The sequence below is a fragment of the Oxyura jamaicensis genome, chromosome 2 (assembly GCF_011077185.1).
Source record: "Oxyura jamaicensis isolate SHBP4307 breed ruddy duck chromosome 2, BPBGC_Ojam_1.0, whole genome shotgun sequence".
Lineage (NCBI taxonomy): Eukaryota > Metazoa > Chordata > Aves > Anseriformes > Anatidae > Oxyura > Oxyura jamaicensis.
The window spans coordinates 56,429,199-56,451,863 of NC_048894.1; the positions used below are offsets into that span (position 1 = coordinate 56,429,199).

General features: G+C 33.7%; 1 protein-coding gene and 1 long non-coding RNA gene across 2 annotated transcripts in view; one reads left to right on the forward strand and one right to left on the reverse strand.

Moving 5' to 3' along the window:
• CNTNAP2 (contactin associated protein 2) overlaps window positions 1-22,665 on the reverse strand; it is a 1,137,498-nt gene that overhangs the window by 1,007,521 nt on the left and 107,312 nt on the right. The window lies entirely within an intron of this gene.
• On the forward strand, window positions 16,624-17,090 carry LOC118163016. Its single transcript, XR_004748785.1, has 2 exons — window positions 16,624-16,654; window positions 16,701-17,090. It is a non-coding gene; the product is annotated as an uncharacterized LOC118163016 (long non-coding RNA).

Here is a 22,665-nt window from a genome sequence, read left to right on the forward strand (position 1 = left end):
TTGACCTATTTTCTACTGGCAATATATTAACTTAGCCAAACAGCTGTGGTTGTTTATAACAGTATAATATGCAAATTAACTTTCTTCATGCCTACAAAAGTGTTTGATATTTAAAAAGTAAAAAATAAAGAACATGCATTTTCAAAACTCTCTATCTAGTGTTCAGTGTTAGCCTTCAGTAATACACAAAGTAGTCTTAGATTTTCTCAATAAGGGAAGCAAGCGTGCATTTTGCGCTTTTCCATGTACACTCAAATAATACTCTTCTTTTCTAAGAACCAGCAAAACCACCTTTGCTTCCTCAGTTTGTACATTTGGAGAAATAGTATCTTCTGCACACAGAAGTTCATTGTAAGGAAGAAACATGAGTGACACAGGTTCAGTCGGGTGTACTGCCCCACCACTTTGCTCAAGCTGCTGCATTTCTGAGTTATGGCTTTACACAGCAGTTCTAGCTTTTAACTCCTGATCTTGCTTTCAAAGTCTTGAATTAGCAAAGTCATTGAAGAGCCTTGCATTTTGTTTAGATTCACACTTTTTATGGATTCAGCAGATTACACTGAATCTGGTCCTAAACATTTAATAATAGCTCATAAATATTAAAAAAAAATCAGATATCTCTTATTGTTTCATTATCATAACTCATTGGAGCATAGTAAAAACCAGTTGGTATAGCAGCTACGAATTCTGAGAGGTGTTCTGACATCAGATGTTTTCTTCTTTATGTTTCAATGCAATCAGGCTTGAAAACAAGACCATTAACTACAGTTTCTCCATGGAAATATATATATATATGTTTTACACAATTTGAATGTTCCATGTTTAAATGTTCCTAAGGTTATGGTTTGGTGATCAGGTGGATGTTCTACTCTATAGAGACAGCATATTTAACAGAAGTAGTGTATTTACACATTCTAACCACTGCCCAAATCCTTAATGAAACTGCAGTTCATAATTATTTGTATATTTACATAGAGCTTCAAATTTAGCTTGAAATATCTATTCTATTATTCTATGTATAATTTTAACTATTGGAAATTCTGATACTTACAAGTAGCAAAAATGTTCTCATCCAAATAATGAGATAATTTCTGGGATATATATATATTTCTTTTCCTATAATTTTTAAGTAATCAAAAATCTCCAAAGCAATCATACATGCGCAGAAACATCTAAGTCTCAATTCATTTTTGTTTGAGCAGTTATTTGTTACTGTTTTATCATGGCAGATAGATAATAATGTTGTATTAGATGTTGTAACATCTAATATGATGCAGCAACCAGTGTGTTTGATAGAATTTGTTTCCTTTAAAAAAAAAAAAAAAAAGTCAAAATGAGATAGAAAAGTTACATAGCACCTTATCCTTCAATAAACTGTGTAGTATATTCCATAACCCCTGTGTAGACAGAATCTGTGACAAATCTCAACGTTATCTCCCTGTGACAAAATCTCAACGTTAATTTTATTTTTTACACATTTTTAATTGGAGTGGATACACAACCTGCACACAATGCAAACAAAATCTTTGAAAGGTCATGGATAACTGGAGAGGTACCTAAGGACTGAAAGAAAGTCAGCATCACCCCAGTTTTCACAAAGGGCAAGAAGGAAATTACCCAGGAAACTACAGGAAACTACAGTCAGCTTTACCTCCATTGCTGGAAGTATGATGAAATCACTCATCCTGGAGGTCATCTCCAAGCACATGGAGGATAAGAAGGTGATCAGGAATAGTCAGCATGGGTTCATCAATGGGAAATCATGCTTGACCAACCTGATATCCTTGACTAGCTGGGTGGATGAGGGGAGAGCAGTGGAGGTTGTCTACCTTGAGTTCAACAAGGCTTTCAACACGGTCTCCCATAACATCCTCACAGGCAGGCTCAGGAAGTGTGGGATAGATGAGTGGACAGTGTGGTGGATTGAGAACTGGCTGGATGGCAGAGCTCAGATTGTTGTGATCAGTGGCGCTGAGACTAGTTACAGGCATGTAGACTGTGGTGTCCTCCAGGGGTCTGTAGTGGGTCCAGTCCTGTTCAATTTATTAATCAGTGACCTGGATGACGGAATGGAGTGCACCCTCAGCAAGTTTGCAGATGACACAAAACTGGGAGGAGTGGTCGATACACCAGAGGGTATCAAATAAATTCAAATGAATGTGCTTTAGCCTAATATTCTTAGAGCCATACACAGTATTACCTTTCACACTATTAAGAAATCTCACTGCAATGATTGCTTTTGATCTTTTCTCCCTGTTAGTTCCAACATCACCGTTTTTTCTTCTTCCTTTTCTTTCAAAAAATGGAGCTCTAGTACTCTCTGATCTGTAATTGCACAATATTCAGAACAATTGTTTTTTTTTTTTTTTTTTTTTTTTTACACCAATAAAGTTTTTACAATGACCTCTATGACTGTGATTTACCATGCACATTTCCCAGGTAGTAATTTCTGGTGAGTATGATGAGTGAATATATGGATAATATTTCTTCCTTACAAAAGAATATAGGTGCAGAAGAACTTTACACAGGTAGTTTCTAAAAAGGAGTATGAAAACCAAAATATTATGCACTAATGAAATTGTTTGCAAATAAGAAAGCATATAGATCAAGTCAAAGAAATACTGAAAATAGATGAGGAAAGTGTTTTGAGGAGGAACAATTTACAACTTTTCTTGCAAGTCAGCCATTTAAATATCCTAGTGATTTCTGAAAAGAAGACAAGCCCAGAGGTCTAATAGATTAACTCCACTGTCACTTAAATGATGTAGAAACAGACAACAAGGAAAATAAAACAGATTTATGCTAGGCTACAACAATGGATGACCTCTGAGCAGCTCATGTTATAGCCTTCTCCTTAGTATCAGGGAAGCAATTTCAATGGAGAAGTACTATAGTGAAATCTTTCTCCCACACACCAATTGTTATTAAACAGAAATACTTCGGGGGGAGAAGGCACGGGCAAATAAGTCATCGTGCACTTATATTTATTTTTAGATGTAAGTGTTTTGGCAATGCATACATATAGCAGCCTACAAAGTGTACTGCTGTGTAAAAAAAAAAAAAAAAAAAAAAATCAAATTTCTGGAAAGATGAGAATATATATGTATATATATTTAATCACCATTTCAGAAATTCATATATATCAGTCCTTGAAACTCCTCTAAGATATGAATAACCAGGAGCTTCGTTTTATAGATACTGAATAAGATACACTGTGTGACCTTGGTAAAACAGAAGGCCTATAAGTGGCACAGTCTTTAAAAATATCACCTACAAATCCATTATGTCATCATCCTTATCACCAGACCTACATTTTCTCTCTTATTAAACTTACTTCTCGCTTACTCAAAGGCAACTCAAAATATCAACAAAAGCAAATAGGTAGGGTATTATTCCCTCTCTTAACACTGAGAAATTCTGTCTATGCTTAAACTGCAAAAGAAAATTTGCCAGAGACTACTCTTTTACACTGAGGATCCTACATAGAACAGCTAGTGTCTACAAACCTTAAATCCTTAAATACCTTACCCTTCAAAATATTTTGGTGGCATTCAGTCTGCTTGTTAGGAATTCTAGATGGCCTTAGCCCAAACTGTGCTTATGACCATGTTAATAATTGAACTGTATGGGCAATCATATGGCAGTGCTTTTGCCTTGACCTAACCCTCTTGTTGATATTGATGCTGCCTGTGATATATATCCGTGTGGTATACATCCGCAGAGCCTGGAGCACTCACCATTAATATTGTTAACAATACACTGTGTTTTGACAGATAATTGATTTTATTTAGGTTGATATGGTCACATAATTACTTAAGCAGATCAAATTATCCTAGACTGTTGGTTGACTGTACCTGCCATGAGTGGCATTGCTTAAAAAAAAAAAAAAAAAAAAAAAAAAAAAAAAAAAAGATAAGCAACAAAACAAACATAGCTGCTTTGAAGTGCTTAGTAATGTTTTAGCCATGTAGATTGTAGTTGAGGAAAACTGCTTGCTGTCCTTGTGGCAGACATGAATTATTAATTCCATATATATGCTGCTCAGCCAATTCAAGGAGCAAGATCACTCGATAATGTCAGAGAAAAAACTTGCTCCAAATTACCTGAAGAATACATGTGTGTTTTAACTCCACATGCCTTGGATAATTTCACTATGAAAGCATATACTCATGATACATTTTTTTCCTAATCATTTTGGAATTGGTATCTTCAGGAATTATTTACTCAGTCACTGGGAACATATTTGGCTGTTTTCATAAACAGAAAATCAGTAGCTCTTTCCCCTAAGCAAGACACCTGTAGACACTGGTCATGAATAAGATTATTTGCATTTACAGAAGATAATAGAATGGAGCTAAGACGTTTGCTATGTATTTGGATTTTGAAGAGAGTGTTTCTTGCTAGAAAATCTTAAAAAAAAATAAATAAAAAAAAAATCTTGTGGTGTTTATGTGCCTATTATGTAAAATTATGAGTTGAGAATTTTCATATTAATGATACATGTAAAGCATTCAATGTCAAATGGTGGCTAATGTAAAATTGTTCTGAATAATAAGGAACTACCTCACTGCTGAACAGAAACTGGAAAGACAAATTCTTCTATTACTTTTGTTTCATTTAATACCACATTTCCTCTCATTCAATAGATTTTTTAAAAATCTGCTAGTCTCTTAGTTTCAGTGATACCTTGGGACAGTAAGCTCCATAAATCTCATACGTTGGATGATTAGTTCCTTTCCTCAGTTTTAAAATGTATTGCCTTTCAATTTCCATGATTATTTCCTTGTTCTTGTGTGATAAGTGGTAAATAGAAGCCACCATTTATCTTGTCAGCATAGTCCATTATTTTGCATCTCATATGCCTCCTACTTGTCTTCTCTCTGAAAATATGATAACTGTTTAGTTCAATCCCTCTTCCCATAAAGCAATCTCAGTATCATTTACCATTCTGGCACCTTCCATGAAACCCATTCTACTTCTGCTAGGTCTTTCTTGATTCAGTGTCTTCTCATCTTTAATTCACACAAGAATGTAAGAAGTGATTTATGTAAAAGCATTATAAGACCTTAGTCAACACTTAACTGAAAGGCCTCTATTTATCTAGAATCTGGGATTTTGCAGGAACAATAGTACCATTCCTTTCAAATTACATTATCTTTCACATTTAACTTATTCTAGATACATAACACTAACAAATGTAATAAGCTCATGGTATTGTATTAAATTACTGCCCATCAGCAAGTTATTATCCCACGCAGCATCAATCCTTCACTGGCAAGCTAAAAGCAAATTGAACAGCTTCATCCCTAGATAATTCTTTTCTTCCCAGCCTTCTTTATTTTATGTCCCTTTAATGTAAAAAACTACAATTGCATTATTCTACCAAAGTGTGGTAACAGTTCTGGTCCAGACCATAAATGAACATGCACATGAACATGCACATGAACATGAACATCAGATCTAAATCAACCTCATCTGCCACTATATTCAGAACCAGTTCTCATCTTTTACTTTTGCACTAGACGCTCCCTCTGAAATGGACATGCCCAGATTCTCATACCTGAGTCAAGGGAGAAATTCAATAACACTTTTAGTATCCCAGAGTTTTCAAGTTTTTTTCCACTTCCAAAAATCACAGACTCATAGTCATATAAAGGGGCAGGTGGTCTGTTTATACAGACCAGATGCTAGATTTAATTTTATCCCTCAAAGGTAGTCATCCAAGTGCCAGCTAAATGTAAGACCCATTTGGCAGACTCATCCAATAATCCACATCAGGTCAGTCTGAATTTAACCTCAGGTATGCTAAGATAACATTTTCAAAACAACAATATGCAACACCACAAGGCACTGCACGGTAGAGAATACTGAGTAAAGCGGCTGAAACTTAATTTGGCATAATATATTAATACTCATATCTGCAGAACTTTTACTTGCTGATTAAACTTCTTCAACTAACCTGACTTAATAAAGGATTAGCCAATTTTGCTTAAATCTGAGAGTTTTCCATTGTGAAGTGTTATTTCAGGTACTAATGTGGGAAGGGAATAGTGCAATAGTTTCAATGAAGCATTCAGCCAGGACAAAGCATTTCAATTACTTTTCAAAATCAACTTTTTATTTTGAAAGATTTTTCACAATTTATAGCACAAGGAATACGAAAAACAGAATCAAAGCTATCATTTTCAAATTGACATGACTTGTTCTCAATTTTTTCATTCCAGAGAAAATTTTAAACCTGTATATACACACAATCACATAAATATTTCAGTCTTAATACAGTGTGATAATAATATATTTTTTATTAATGTGGAATTTTCAATTCAAAAGATTCTGAGTATTCGTATATTTTTATTGAAACTAGTGCATTATACTGGGAGTTAGTTTGTTTACACTATGCAAATTAGCTCAATTTCTATTATATGGAAATTTATTATCTGTAATAGTACTCATACACTCATGATCTGCTTAAGAATCCATGTGACCACAAAAGAAAGCTTTCAAAGGGTGTATAATTTATACAGTGACTTTGTGAATATTTATATACCTGGTCACCTTTCTTTATGTAATTAAGCTTACCATTCAAAGCATGTTAATTAGTTTAGATAAACTCTTCAGCAAATACTGTTAAAGCTGCTGGTTATAATTAAACTTTGATTTCACACTGCAAAACACTTATTAGAAGAATTATCTCTTTCCAGATAAATGAAATGTGGACACTGTTTCATCTCAGTAAAGAAAAAGGATGTGAATGGAGGCATATTTCTTTTTTGTTGTTGTTGCTTTTTCATTGTTGGTTTCAAATTACTGACTAAATTGCTTTTTATTTTTTTTTAAATATGCATATGATATGCATTAATATGATATAAAATCATATTTTATTAAATCAAATTCCACCTAAGGAATCCATGTAATTAATGTTTCAAACATTTTTTTCTATATGCTCATATATACTTTTTTATTATTATTATGTAATGGCCATAACATTGCTTATGTTGTGTAGTAAAACATAAAGCACGTTTTCTCTTCACTGTCTTTTTCAAAACCAAATGTCATTCTTTGATATCAGCTTAAAATAACAAATTAAGAGACAGTAATGCTGGAGTTGATGTCATTGATTATTATGTATATAAAACCTATTTTGTTGTTGGCTTCAAGGAATCATAAAAGATTCTTTACTGATATAGAGCATGCTCTAGTTTTATATGTATTCTATGTCCAGGTCATGGTCAACTAACATGAACTCAGTCATTCTATGAGGAGAGAATGATAACCTCTCTTCACTTGTAGAGCTATGGGCTCTATATGAGCTATTGAATCTACACAATTTCCTCCAATTATACTGGTTCTGAGTATTTGCAAATATGCACTTCCCAAGCGAATTTGGGAAAACTAAATTGTGATTAATAAATGTGTATTGTAATGTAAGAGTACTGGAATTTCCATGGTCTTGCTGCCAGTATATAGTAACTGAACATACTAAGTACAATTTTGGCTCCTATGGCAATCCTAGTAGAGCTTCTATACTATGCCCTTCCTACATCTGTCAGTTGTACAAGTAAAAACTCTCAGAAGGAAGGTTTTCAAGGTGCTTTTGCATTAAATAAATAAAGAAATAAATATCACAGAATCACAGAATCACAGAATAGTCAAGGTTGGAAGAGACCTCCAAGATCACCGAGTCCAGCCTCTGACCTAACGCTAACAAATCTTCCACTAAACCATAACCCTAAGCTCTACAAGTTCAGTGGTAGAAAAATAAATTTAAACCAAAAAAACTCACATGCAAAATTGTTACCTCCTCCCACATCATTCCCCCCATGCCCTCCCCCCAAAATCAGAAAACTTGTATGTATGAACTAGCTTTTTTATTTCTCTCACAAGAATAGAGAGTCTTATAAGGTCTTCTGAAGTCGAAATCCAATATTTTATATATGTACAGGCATCACTGCAATGAGTAATCATCAATTGCTTCAACACCTTCTTGGTTTTAGGCCCCCTACATTTTTTCAGAACTTTTTTTAGTAAAGTGTGCAAAAGTTTATGAAAGGAGATATCTTTAGTGTAAGTATTTATTCCCTTTAAGCTTACATTCCCCTTTCCATATTCTGACACTGAAACAGATATCATGTCAGTGTTTACATTGAGAATATGTATTACCCCAGTTTCAGAGTTTCAGAAGTGAAATTTATTCCCTACACTCTGGCTTCCTTGTAGATGATTGGCCCCTGGGATGGGACATTCTAACTCCTGGCTGGTCAGTGGGTGGGAGTGCTGGAAAGTATGGCAGCTTGGTTATCCCCCCACAACTGCTTGTTGGGACAAGACTGTTGGAAAACCAGCAAGGGTGGCTTTTTATTATTATTATTATTATTATTATTATTATTATTATTATTATTATTATTATTATTATTATTCTCCACTAGAAAACTACTGAACACTAACTGCCACATCCCAGGTCAGAAAACACTTTAGTGAAATTCTGACCCCGTAAAAAGCAAGGAAATTCTGCAGGGATTTCTCAACTCCTGCCCATACAACTATGGTATCTACACAGCTTATGTTATAGCTACTGGTGGTTAGCTGGAAGAAGTAATGCTACCTGTTAAAATAAGCCAGAGAACTTCTATGCATTGTATACTTTTCAGTTTGCAGGAGAGTTTGTCACTATCAAGACTATTTCAAATGGATAGGAGAACACCCCTTTAAAGACATTTATGAAAATATTTACATAAATTCTATAAAACCAGCTACTGAGAGGATATTGCTATGTGGCTGCTTTACTATTTGTTACACTAGACATCTTCTGAGATAGTTTTACATATCACATAAATGTTTATCATCATAATTTAGAGACATTTCGCCCATCTTCTGAGATGTTTTTGAAATATGTTCAATTCTCAAGATTAGGATGATTAAATTGTAGAAAATAATATAACATATTGCCTTCCAGGATATTTCACTGATCTAAATCTAAGCTATATCTACAAATTTGACTCCCTGATATGTGAGCACATGGTACTACAAACATTTGTAGACATTCTACTGTCTGACCCTATCACATTATCCCTTCCTGCACTTCTAATTAGAAATACATTTATTAAAACAAAAAAAAGCTACTTATTTACACAGATAATCACATTTAAAGGTAAAAAGTTTTTTTGTTTAAGATTAATATGCAGTTTTTCTTTATATTTTCACAGGTTTATCAGATGATATAGACTTTTATTTTGCCGCAGTTTGCAAGCATGTGTCAAAAGATGTATTCTCAAAGGCTTCTTTTAATTCCTAAGTGGCAAATAAAAAGGGAGATTAAGATCCCAATTGTTAGTGAAATATTTGAAGCTATTCTATTGGGTTACATTGGACATCCTGATGTTCTGTGTTTATCTTATAGTCAAGTTGACAGAAAGATGGAGAAATGATGTGTTATTCCAAACCTGCATTCGAAATGAAAGGACAGAAGACTCTTCCTCTTTTGTTTCAATATCCACATCAGCAATCTCTCTTATTTTCAGGCCCACTTTCACATTGCCCTGTGCTGACCTGATTAAAGGAGATATTATTGTTTGTTTACTTTGATCTGTTTGTGTTATCTCTGACTTGATCAAGTACTTTCAGTGATATCCTCCTTCTGTCAGAACATTTTGATGATCACAGACCTCATTTCCTGCCAGAAATCATATGAACTCTTTGCAGTTTTATTTGTGCTATACACAATAGGATTTACTGTGGCAAGCTGAGCGTATCTGTGGTTATCAGATGGATTTGCCTGAACTGAAGTAATAGATAACAGCCCTCCAAACAGCTGCTGCAGTACATGTAGCACATATCCTGAAATCCCATAGGTTCAGAAAATTGTAGTAAAAAGTTCACACTTAGGTATATATTCTGTAACTGTCCCAATTGTGCATTCAATGGATGTATGCCTGCATGTGTTAATGTCCATCTATCAGTGAGTTTTTCCAGGGCTTGCTTCCAAATTTAATCCTTACTGAGGCATCACTAAAAGTATGGGATATTTCTCTGCAACACTGTGCACAGGTACTGACAGCACTGCTAGGCTGCAAGATTATACAACACACAGAAGATTCATTGTGGAAGCTGATGATTCATTGTGGAAGCTAAAACCAACATTTCTGCTTTTTGCACTATGGTAAAATGGGGTTTAAGTTACAGCATTTTTGGAAATGTTTTTTTTTATTATTATTTTTTTATTAGTAAATATGTATATATATATAAAAAAAAAAAAAAAAAAAAAAAAGGTTTTGAACAGTTTTTTACCTTCTTTTGTCTCTTCTTGCCACTATTTAGAGATCAGAGTGGGATCTATCTAGGTAACATGCAGGACACAATAAAGTGTTCTCATGAACAACACAAACTAATAGCACCTATCAGAGAATATACAGATTCTCATGGGACAGGAATAATTTACTGTTGATGAAAAGCTGGATGGAATTCAGGCAAAATATGCATGATTTTTCATGACCCTATAGAATGTTTTTACATGATATTGTACCCATCAAATCTAAGGGATTCCAGTGACATTGAAATTATTAATGATACTTTCATATTGTTGTAGGATTTTTCAGTTTACACATGCTTAAAATACAAGTGCCCTTAAATCCATCTGAAAGAAAGAATTACTATGTGCAGTATAAAGATGAGGGACAGAGACATTTAAGCTGGTCTACTATTGGAGGAAGACAAGCCAAGGAAACCAAAAAGCACAAGTACTGCATACTTTCCCCACTAACACCTGAAGAGGCTTGTGAGGTACTAATAGCTACTGGTTAATTGACTATAATTTACTGTTGAATCAAATCTGCAACTGTCCTGCTGTCCAGAACATCTTGCCAGCTAACATAGATAAAACTGTACTAATCGCAGCAGCAGGTATTTAATAAAGATCAGATAAAGTCTGTTCTGCCAGGTTCTGCAAGATCTTGCCACAAAGGTATCACTGCAACAATTTTAATTACTGATGATTTTCTACAGCTCAAATGAAACATAGCCACTTGGACAGTTGGTTCAATAAAAATAAAAGACAACCTCATTTACAAGACCAATGTAATGGTGAATTTCTCCTCAGGTGAAACTCCCCTACCTAAACACTACGATTCCAGCTTTCCATCACAGGAAATTCTAAAAGCACTTCCTTACAGTAAACACTGACCTGGGCCTTCCAGGTAGAAAAGATTTATGTTATCTTTCTTTGTTGGGGATTACCATATCTGGTTTTAGTCATTAATCCTTAAAAGTTACATATTTATTAGCATTTCATTCTTTGCCTGTTGAATAACTTTCTGTGATTTACTGAGCTATTTCAAAAGCTCAGGGTAGATAGAAGTATTTGTTTGTTTGTTTTTTTGTTTGTTTTCTGTTTTTGTCATGATTTTTGACAGGTGTTTGTAAAAAAATTTTGAAGAACAAACTTACTAGTAAATTCAATCTCAATTGAGTAAATAGTTTTGTCATCATAAATGGAAACAAAAACTAAAACTATATAACATTTTAGCTTTGGTCTGAGTCAACTTTTATAAAAAGTTATTCTACGTATCTTTGCAATGATGAATACATTGGTAACCTGAAGCAAGACAATTTATGCCTGGTTTTAAACCCTCAGGGTTCTTTAGGGGAAGAGGAAGAGGAAAAATTGATTTAATTCCTCTTTGAACTAAAACTTATTTCTTTTGTTGCATTTTTTAAATGCAACAACTTCAGCAGTACAGTTTCTAAGAAATTCATATATGAATATTCTGTTGATGACTCATTTGTCTACTAAGATATTGGAGCAGCATCTTGAACTTGTTCCTAAAATAGGCAAATTTGGATTTTAAATCCACATTTTTCCACATTGCAATTAAATATTCAAATAACTGGCAAAGGGCATGATAGCATCTGCCTCTCTTGTATTTTGTGAAGAATACACATTCTCAAAAGTATGGAACAGCTAAACTAAAAATAAAATAACAGCAATCAGTTAATCAAGCATCATTAGCTGGGCGTATTTCCAGGGATGATAGACTTGACTTTGATTTTCTCATAGGTTCACACAAGTTTCAGATTTCCAGGTGAAATTCTCCTGTTGAACTATTCCAGATGAACATCTGGGGTATCCCTGTTTCTTCTTAAAGAGGAAAGCATGCTGCTGATGGGAAGCAGGGGGTAGGGGGCAACAAAGCTACACATACAAGAATTTTGCACTTATAATTTACTGTTGAGTAGCATTGTCAGAATAATAATAATAATAATAATATGTAAAAAAGACTATTTAACATTGTTGAATTATTTATACAATTTTTTATGGCATTTGACACCTGGCGGCTTCAAAATGCTCTGCAAAGAAAGGTAAATACGAGCATATTGTGGCCCTCTGTTAGGCCCACTCAATAAACAGGATAAAAATTAGTAGGATAGAAGATGTTGGTGATGCCCAACATATCCCATATGCAATTAAGTCTTACCATTGTGGGACCTATTGCAGCAATGTACACAGATAATTTATATAGGGCTGGATTTAATTAGATTTCAGCATCTTTTAAAAATTTCTAGTTAGTAGAAGGATGGAGTAAACGTAAGTACAATGTAAACACAAGCTAATCCCCTGAGAAGCATACTGTTTTGGGAGCATTCTCCAGTTATTGCACCAACTTAATTAAGATCTTACCAGGATAGGGCTCTCCAGTTTGGTGCTCTGTTTTCAAAAGCATTACAAGAATCATGAGTAAATTCTCTGAATAGAAACATATACTCTGAGAACACCTGCATTCTGCCATTGTTAAAAGCCACAGAAAGCAAAACATTTTATTTATTCCATGCATCATTGAAACAGCATTTTCTTGGTCAATCACACTGCAGTTTGGGTCTTATAAGTGGTATAATAAAAAAAAATTTAAATGTATTGCTCTTTTATGAGGTCTTTGGCTGCAGAACCTTCAAACATATAATCTTAATGATTTCAACCTAAAACCACTACTTCATTTGTATGGTGATCATTTTGCTTTTGTATATAATATTAATACTAATATTATATACAGATTATTTATTTATTTTTATTTTTTCACCACAATAAATGTTAGAAAATTAAGAGATTAGAAAGACATTCCTGAAATATTCAGTTAAAATCCATTCTTCAGGTATTTTGCTGGTATTCAGAAACACAAACAGCATAAGCAACTGTCAGTTTAGAGACTATAGCACTATAGCAGACTTAGGGAAAGGAAATTTCCTTCTCAAAGTATTATAAGTCCAGCTTCAATCAATATATTATTATTATTATTATTATTATTATTTCTGGTTGACCAGGAAATAAGGAGCTTCAATGATCATTAAGGACTTTGTAGAAAAAGTCCAACTGCCCAGCACCTACAGACCTTTTTATTACACGTTAATTTCCATCTTTATGGAGGAAAAAAAAAAAAAAAAAAAAGCAAAAACAAATGCACAAACACACCAAAAAAAAAAACTAATACCATAACTGCATTTCAGGCACAAATAATAACAAGGCCAAGATCATTTCTAAATAATAATAATAATAATAATAAAAGTTAAAGCACTTATTTAAGTCTGAAAATTGAAAACAAGTCATTCCATTCACTTAAAATTACTTATTTCAGTAATAATGTAGAATTCTGCAATTTCTGTAGGGAAAGAAGACAGTTGTGTTAAACTAACCCACAACTTAGCCTGTTTTTGAAGTAATGCAATATCTTTTCTAACACAAAACTTTAAATAGTTGAGTTGCAATGTAAAAAATATTTTTAAGAAAGGTACAACATGCATTCAGTAACGAAACTGTTACTATTTTTTCATACCTATGAGGGCCAAACAAAATGGGAAAATGTAATAGAAAATGCAAAAAATCTTTACTGTTTGCAAATAGTGAAAATAGAAATGCAAACAGTGTCTGGACCTTAGCAAAACTGCTACACATTCAAATTCATTTTAATCAATGAAATAGCTATGATGTTCAGTGCTGCTTTTAGGGACATTAACTGTATGCTGTTATGCTGTTATGGTATGCCTTCTAACACAATTAAATACTGCTAATGTCTGGCAAATCTAGTATCTCATTTAATAAGATGTCATTAAAAATACTGGAACAGATACAGTTTATAACATGATACTGTAATTTCTTCTGTTTCCTATGAAATTCTTTAGAATTCTACATCCTTCTACATGTTTCCCTGCTAATGAGGACAAAAGTTGTTCCTTTTATTTTCTGGGGCAGGAGTTCTCACCTACCGCAGTTTATTTTTTTAAGTCTACTTTCACAACAGACACCAGAGACATCAACGATACCAAAATCATTTTGCCATGAATAGTGCCTCTGAAATTATCTCCATGGACAACGTTTATTTCCTGAGAAGGAAATCTACTTCCTAAGAAGAACTTAAAATTGCAAAGAAAAAACAGTCCCATTATAATGAATTAACCCACAATAAGTTTTCTTTTTAAAGCCATCTGAATGCTATGTTTAATATCAAGATTCCTTTCGGTAGTCATCAAATTGCAATCTGTTCAAATCTGACTTCTGCCTGAATGGTTGCTTTTTGATATTGTGCTATTGACTGTGGAGGACAGACCTCCAACATAACAGAACACATAAATCACTGCACTACCTTCTCATTTTCATCAATATCACTGAAGAATATACTTTTAATTTAATATGTAATAAATAATTTAATTTAAAATTTTAATTTAATTTCATTTCCATATTTCATGCACCTATCAAATGACAGTCTATGGTCAAGTTACATAAGGCAGAACTTGACCATACAAGCACTGAATTACCACCTGATACAAATGAAAATAACATTTTCGTTTCACTCTCTTTATTGCAGTGATCTTACCTCAGTTATACTTGTGCAGAGCTGAGAACTACTCACAAGTCAGTACACATGGACGCAGCAGAAACCCCTTAGCGTGGTTTGAGCCACATTTTTTTTGTTGTTGTTTGTTTGTTTGTTTATTTTCGTTCTCTTTCTCTCTTTCCACACTTTCATGCATGCTTAAGGAATCTACCTTCCATGTTTCATTCATATCCCTTCATGACAATACAGATTCTCTTCTAATTAATACAAACCTAGTTTATACAAAATGATTCGGCACTCTTGACTTTATTCAGAAAAATCAGAAGTTAAATAGAATTCACCCTCTATTAAGATCCTTGTTTTCTTGAGCCTGCTTGATGTTCACCTTCCCCACAAATGTGTAGATTGGTACTTTTATAATTTTATGCATTTACAGACATTCCTACATTTTGTCATGCCATAATCACACTTGCACCTTGAAAGCTAGCAAATGGTTAATCAGCTCATTATCACTGACATGAGAAATGCATCTCATTTGGAATTATGTCTCCATAAAAAGCAACCTAAACAACAAACACAAGTTATCAGCAGTCTTTCTCATTCTTGATTAAACACTTCTGCAAGCAAACAAAGTGAATGCAGATCCAGAACTTTCAACTTAATGAGAGATATACATCAAGGTCTTATTTCAGATTTCTTGATTATGCCAACCGTTTGATGCATTCATGTTTTTCACAGAGAAAGAAAAGAGTAGTATAAGAGACATTTCATAATCCACCTACTAAACAGATTTACTCAGATGAGTAAACAACATGTTAAACTTTAACTATACATACACACACACAAAAAAAAAGTTAACAAGCCACATAAACTTTCGACCTATGAGATTATTTGTTGCTTAATCTTCACAGGCTTTTAACGACATTAAAAACAAACAAACAAACAAACAACAACTTTAATGTTAATGTTACAACTTATATCCACTTCCTATGTTTCTTTACACTGTTAGATTTGCCCTCAAATATGAATTGCTACAGCAACTCTAATTTGGCAAATGTTATTTATGCTTTATTTGATAACAACAAAATAAATAAATAAATGTCAGAATTTTAAGTATTTTCTTATTTTATCATCAGTATGGTGACTCAAGAGCTAATAATTAGACTCATTTTGCTGGAGTTAATACATAAAAATTTAATAATAATAATAATAATAATAAAGGAATGACATGAAATGAACCACATAAGATAAAAGTGAAATATCATTTTCAAGCTAAAATAATCTCAACCCTTCATTCCTCTTGCCTGATGAGAACTGCTACATGAATTTGGAGAGTCATCACAACACCAAACTCAGCGTTATTAATTTAAACTTTCTAATAAGGCACGTATTTCTTGGGAAGGTGTCAAGCAATTCTTGGGTCTTTCATCAGCCATCATGAAAAGAAGGTAGTATCACAGCATTCTTCTCAAATCAGTCTAGATGCACTGCTTTTCCATAACAGACACTACAGTGACATTGTGATTCAAAACCACCTGGAATATAACTTAATGCAATGTGTTTCCCTTTTATTAAAAACAAAATAATTATTTAAAACAAATCTTTAGTGCTATTGACACCAATTTGTCCTTCTGTAGAATCATGGAATTGTTTGAGTTGGAAGGGACCTCTTTCCAACCACCCTGCCATGGGCAGGAACACCTACTAGACCAGGTTGCCCAAAGCCCCATCCCACCTGGCCTTGAACACTCCCAGGGACCGGGCATCCACAATTTCTCTGGACAACCTGTTCCAGTGCTCCACCAACCTATACTTTGTCCCTATAAATTTCATACATTGTAAGAGCATTTCTTGATTATGTACATTTTATTCTCCCGTCTTAAGATCCAGTGACGCTAGAGTTGTCTGATGCCTGTAAGTCCTTAGCTGAACTTTCTTGTACAATATTGCATTATCACTACTTCATAACCCTATGTCATCTCAGGAGAAATCATGTGTTACACTTAAGGGCAATCCTTATTTTTGTCTACAGAACACACAAATATGGACATATTTATTTTCATCCAAATAAATCATTGACAAAAATATTAAACAAATCATCAGATACACAATGTATGTAGAAAAAAAAAAAAAAAAAAAAAAAAAGAGATAGTTTAAATATTGAGAAAACTTTATTCTTTGTCTCCTCAGACATGAAGGGTCATATTAAAAAGAGTTTACAGTTCAGCCTGTCATGTCTTTTGGGGAGGAAAAAAAAAAAAAAAGAACAACAACCACAACAAAATAATATTCAGAGACTTTTTTTTATTCACTTATTAAAACCCCTCACAAGGTGACCAATGGGAGTTGCTCAACTCATATAACAGAGCAAGCCTACTATTTAAATTACAATGAGCTAAGCAGCAAGTTGAGGAAGTCTCTTGGGGAGAAGGAAAGAATGGCACATAGCTCAAGAGTCATCACTATTTAACAGTCTGTTAGTGGGTAGTATCTCTTACAATTTAGCACACTAAGAGGTAGTGATTGGAGATGAATAAACTTTTCTTGACTTTATCCAGCTTCAGTTAACAACTGACATTTATGCTCCACAGTTTTTTGTTTGTTTGTTTGTTTGTTTTTTTCTGAGTTGCATTCACGTTGTTAAATCAGCTTGTTACAGGGAAAAAATAAGCATTTTCCATGTTATACAATAGACCTTAAAATCATTAATGTAATTCTTTATTACTACTTACCCGTTTGGTTTATGTACCAGATTTGGTAAAACTATAGATTTCTATTAAAAATCTATTTAAAGATTTGGCAAAGCTGGCGGTTCATGGGGATTGACATATTAATAGAAAGGAAATCAAAATAAAAGGTTATCCAATTTTATTTTATTTTATTTTATTTTATTTTATTTTTTTCTATTTGCTTTTTAAATCAACATAAACAGTCTCTGGTACGACTACTAATAATTTTGTAGATATATATATATTTCTGGTTGGCTTCATTTTTCTTCCATAACTGTTCTATTATGAAATTGAAAGAAATAAACCAAGCTTTACTTCATTTATTATAAAGAACATATACATTCCTGAAAAGTCACTCATGAAATTTACGAGGCTGGATGACATTACAGACCAGCTTCTTTATTAATATAATGATCTTAAATCCTTTTTTTAAAATATATATATATATATATATATATATATATATAAAATCCTGTACCACAACACCTTGTTGGGAGTCTCTGACAGTAGCTGTTTATCTAAGATAAGCACACTGTGAAAAAAGCAAGTCTCCCTAATAATCTTGGCAAATAAACAAATAAACTGGGGAAGTAGAATTTTAAGTGCAAAAAAGGCTGGTAAAATTTTGGGAAGAATTTCCAGGAGGAGATGTGCACAGAACAGATTTTAAAAATGAAACAAAACAAACAAAGAAAAGAACAAAGAACAATAACAACAACAACAAACAAACAAAAACATGAAACAATAACATTGCTCACAACAACCTCATTTGGAACTTAGGAAAGGTGCATTCACCTCTAGCTAACTACTAAATGACTCATCCATATTACAACAGACATGAGAAATGTAGCTTTTCAGGTTTTATATAAGCATAAAAACTTACCATCTAAGAGCAAAACCTGCTTTTAGCCTCTTCATTTTTCAGTAAGTAGTACCATTTAATGGTAAGTAAGTTGGGGAATGGTATTACTTACACCTATTCACATTGGTAAGTAATACTATTCACCAATATAAATAGATGACATTATGTGGGCTACAAATAATGTACAGATAGAAGTTTTGTTGTTGTTGTTGTTGTTTCCTGCTTAGTTTAAGTTTAGGTTTAATTTATAGGCAACATAATTATGAAGATATTATGTGGAAGAAGACATTGATCTGGAATAGAATATAGGCAGTTCTCTACATTTCCACAGCTATGTTGGATTCAGCAAGGTAACTCTCATTAGTACAGCTCTGGAAAATAAATATATGCTCAATTTCCTCATGCAGTATTATTCTAATTATATTATTTATTAGGTAAATGCATGTAAATAAAAGGTAGTTATACTTCATAACACCAGACATTTTCACTGTGAATGCAGACAAGTTATACAGTAAAAAAAAAAAAAAAAAAAAAAAAAAAAAGATGGATCAGAAGATTTTTGAAAGGGTATATAACTTTATACCAGTAGATTACGGTCAAACTCATCCTTAAAAGCAGAAGACAACTAATTACTATTTGACAACTGTTGATTTGTCCAACATTAGATCATCTCATCCCATTTTCTAATGGGCAGATGTTGTCAGCACAGAGATCATTATTATAACTTGTACTAGATATTGTCCTTTCACAATTTTAGAACAGAAATCAAGGCCTACACAGGAACAAATACTTAAACATTTCATTTGTATTTTTGTCAAATACAAAATAAAAATGAAACATTTTTTGAAGCAAAGTGGAAAAATCCTTGGAAAGTGGAAAAATCTACAGAACTACAGATTTATGCTCTGCAGTTATATCACCTGAATCTTCAAGACTAATAAAGAGCTTCTGTCACATGCAATTAAATTACATGGAGTGCTTAAAAAATGGCATAATGTATTCCATGTTATTGTATGCATGATCACATGTTATATGGCTTCTGCTATTTTTACACCATTCCCCAAAATAGGCCACATGGTGTCAAATGCTCCAGATAATGAAAGAATAAATGTTGCAGCTGGCAAATTAAAAATTAATTTGATTATTTTCTGGACTTAGGCAGTTTCAATCAGATGGAGTGCAGTCAAGTATCATTGCTATTCCTACAAGCAGAGCTGCTTATTCTGTCATTTTTTATTTGTATAGTTTCAGCCTCTGTGACAAAGATTTGTACACTTACATGTACATTATGTTGTTCACAGCAACAGTTCCTCTATCAGATGTGCTGTGTCATGGATACATGCAAAATACTGTAAGATGTTTATTGAATATTGAATATTCTCCATTAGCAATAAAAAGCAAAGCACTGAGCAAAGCACATTGCATTTATGTTCTGTATGGATGTTCTTACATGTCTCGAGAGCTGCTTGAATGAATTCACTCTCACTGCATACAATCCAAAAGCAAGAAGTGAATTCATCTCCATTTTTTTTTTTTTTTTTCAGTACCTCAATGAAGGGAGACTACAATGAACAACCCAGAGCTAATGGTTTGTTGCCCTAACCGCAAAAAATATTATTACTTACTTTTCCATATTAACAGAGCGGGCAAGCCATATGATATTAGTTATTTTTGTAATTATTTGTCTCTATAGCTATCGAGGTAATGTCATGTTTTGACTATTCCTGATTAAAATACCTCTGGATTTACATGCAACTTCCTCTTATTTAGAATATCTGCAGTTACTCAAGAAAACATGATGCTAATAACATGTATTCCAAATAACATCTTATAACTGCAATACATGTTGTTAACAATGCCAACTGGACTTAATATGAAAAGAGATTCCAGAATACCCGTCTCTGCGTCATGTTGCATGAGCTCTTACATATCATTTAACTATTTATTTTGCCATGATCCATAAAAGAAGACTGCTCAAATGCCTTACAAGGACCTGTAAATATTTTTTTTTTTTTCTAAATTCATATAATTTTCATGTGTTAAATAAGTGCTATCCATGGGTCATAATGTTAATCATATCAAAATATTAAAGAACTGTTTGCTGCCTATCATTGAATTAGGATTATATCTCTTCTTTTTTTCATCTTTACCTCTTTCCTGTTTGATTTATTTAATTGTCTGAATTTTCATTTCAGACTTCCAAATACTGCAAGGACAATAAAGCCAAGTGCCCTAGGTTGTACATTGCATATAGAGGTGAATAGGATAGGAATTGGATATGGAGTTTTCACAAATAACATTTTTGAATAATTTGCATCAAAATCATAGCTACTTATCCTTGTGACTGTAATTCTGATAACATGAAATCCAAGTTTTCCTTAACTGAAGCCTCAGCACAGCTGTTAACTAATTTTCTAATTCAGCATAGAAATGGAATATGGTGACTTCTATTCCTTTTTATTTGCATGTGTGTGCACGCGCCTAGCAGTAATTTATCAGAATAGGAAAATACATATCCATATAGAGAAAAAGTCACATACTAACAAGAAAATATTAACCTGAAATATAATTTTCACACACACACACAAAAGGACACAAAGCACATCCTTTTTTTAATAATAATAATAATAATAATAATAATAAATCATATATCTATGTTTCTAAAGAATTTGAAAAATTTCTTACCCATTTCTTTCTTTCCACAATATTTTACATGTCCCTTTGTCTTTCACAAGTTATAAGAGAAAAAGAAGAGTTAATTTTGATTAGAACTTTTGGAGATGTTCTATAATGCTGAGTTCTGGAGCCTACCAATAGTATCTACATGAGACATTAACTCAAGCAATTTATTAGAATTGTGTAATTTATTTGCTTAAAAATATATTTAAGTTGAAATAAAGACAAAAGTACAAAATTAATTTTGGTCTCAAATACTGCTTTAAAACTTTAAAAATAAAAACCAAGTATTTCATTTCCTCTTCAATTCTGTTGATTGAAGTTATGAAAAATTTCAAAGTTAAAAGACGGTTAGTAATTAATCAGAGGCTACCACACATTTACTCCTTTGCAAAATTTCACTTCACCATAAACTCAATCTGTTTCAGTCACTACGTTGTAGGTTTTGCACAAAGTTCTCAACCATTTCCAACAAGAAAGAGTAATGGCTGTCTTTTAGACATATACAGCAGCTACACTCTGCTCATCCAGGATGATTTTGCTACGTCTGATTCAAACTACAAAAACTGTTCCAGACAAGATGGGAGAAACTTTTCTTCAAAAGTAGACAAAATACAACCAAACCAATAACCATCCCCATTCTTATTTGGTTTAGCCAAACATAAGACACTGTCTAAGAAATTCTACTGTAGTTGATTGCCTTTTATACTGGCCCAGGCAGCGTGACTGCTTCTGACTCACTTTGCGAGGTGAGGCCCCATGCTGGCTCCAGTAGCCCCACCACAGGGCCTAGCTGAGCCCTAGGCTACAGGTGGGCTCTTCAGGGAGAACGGAGCTCAGCAAGGACCAAACACTGCCTGGCAGTGAGGAAAAGAGTGCGAGAAGCAGCCCTGCGAGCAGCCAGGGGAGGAGGTGCTCCAGGTGCCCAGAAGAGCTTGCCCTTCAGCCCCTGGAGAGCCCAGGCTGGAGCAAGGGAGAGGTGTGAGGAGGAAGGGGCATCACAGAGGAGCTGTTGGGGGTGACCTCAGCCCCCTCTCCCCATCCCCCTTAGGGAACTGGGTGGAGATAGAGGAGCCAGAAATGGAGTGAGCCAAAGAGTGAGCCAGCAGGGAAGAAGGTGGACATGTTTGTGGCTTTGACATTTGTCTTCCCAACTAACCAGTACGCATGCTGAGACTCCATGAAGGAGCTGGACATCTGCCTCCTGATGGGATGGAATGAATAAATTTCTCTTTTTGCTTTGCTTGCATTCAGCTTTTGCTTTTCTTACTAAATTGTCATTCTCTACATCCACGAATCTTTTAGCCTTCCTTCCATTTTTTTCTCCCCATCCTGTGTTAGAAGGGAGTGATCAAAACTCAGGGTGGGTGTTTAGCTGCTGGCCAGGGTGAAACCACCTCACCTTTCTTTTTTTCTATATTAGCTTTAACAAACAAACAAAAACCCTACCATCGATCCAGCGGTGCATTTGCTCTTCTGCTATATTTAAGCCATACTTATGTCCCACGGCTATGCCTACAAACTCCATGTATAGAGTAGAAAAAAAAAAAAAAAAAAAAAAAAAAAAAAAAAAAAAAAAAAA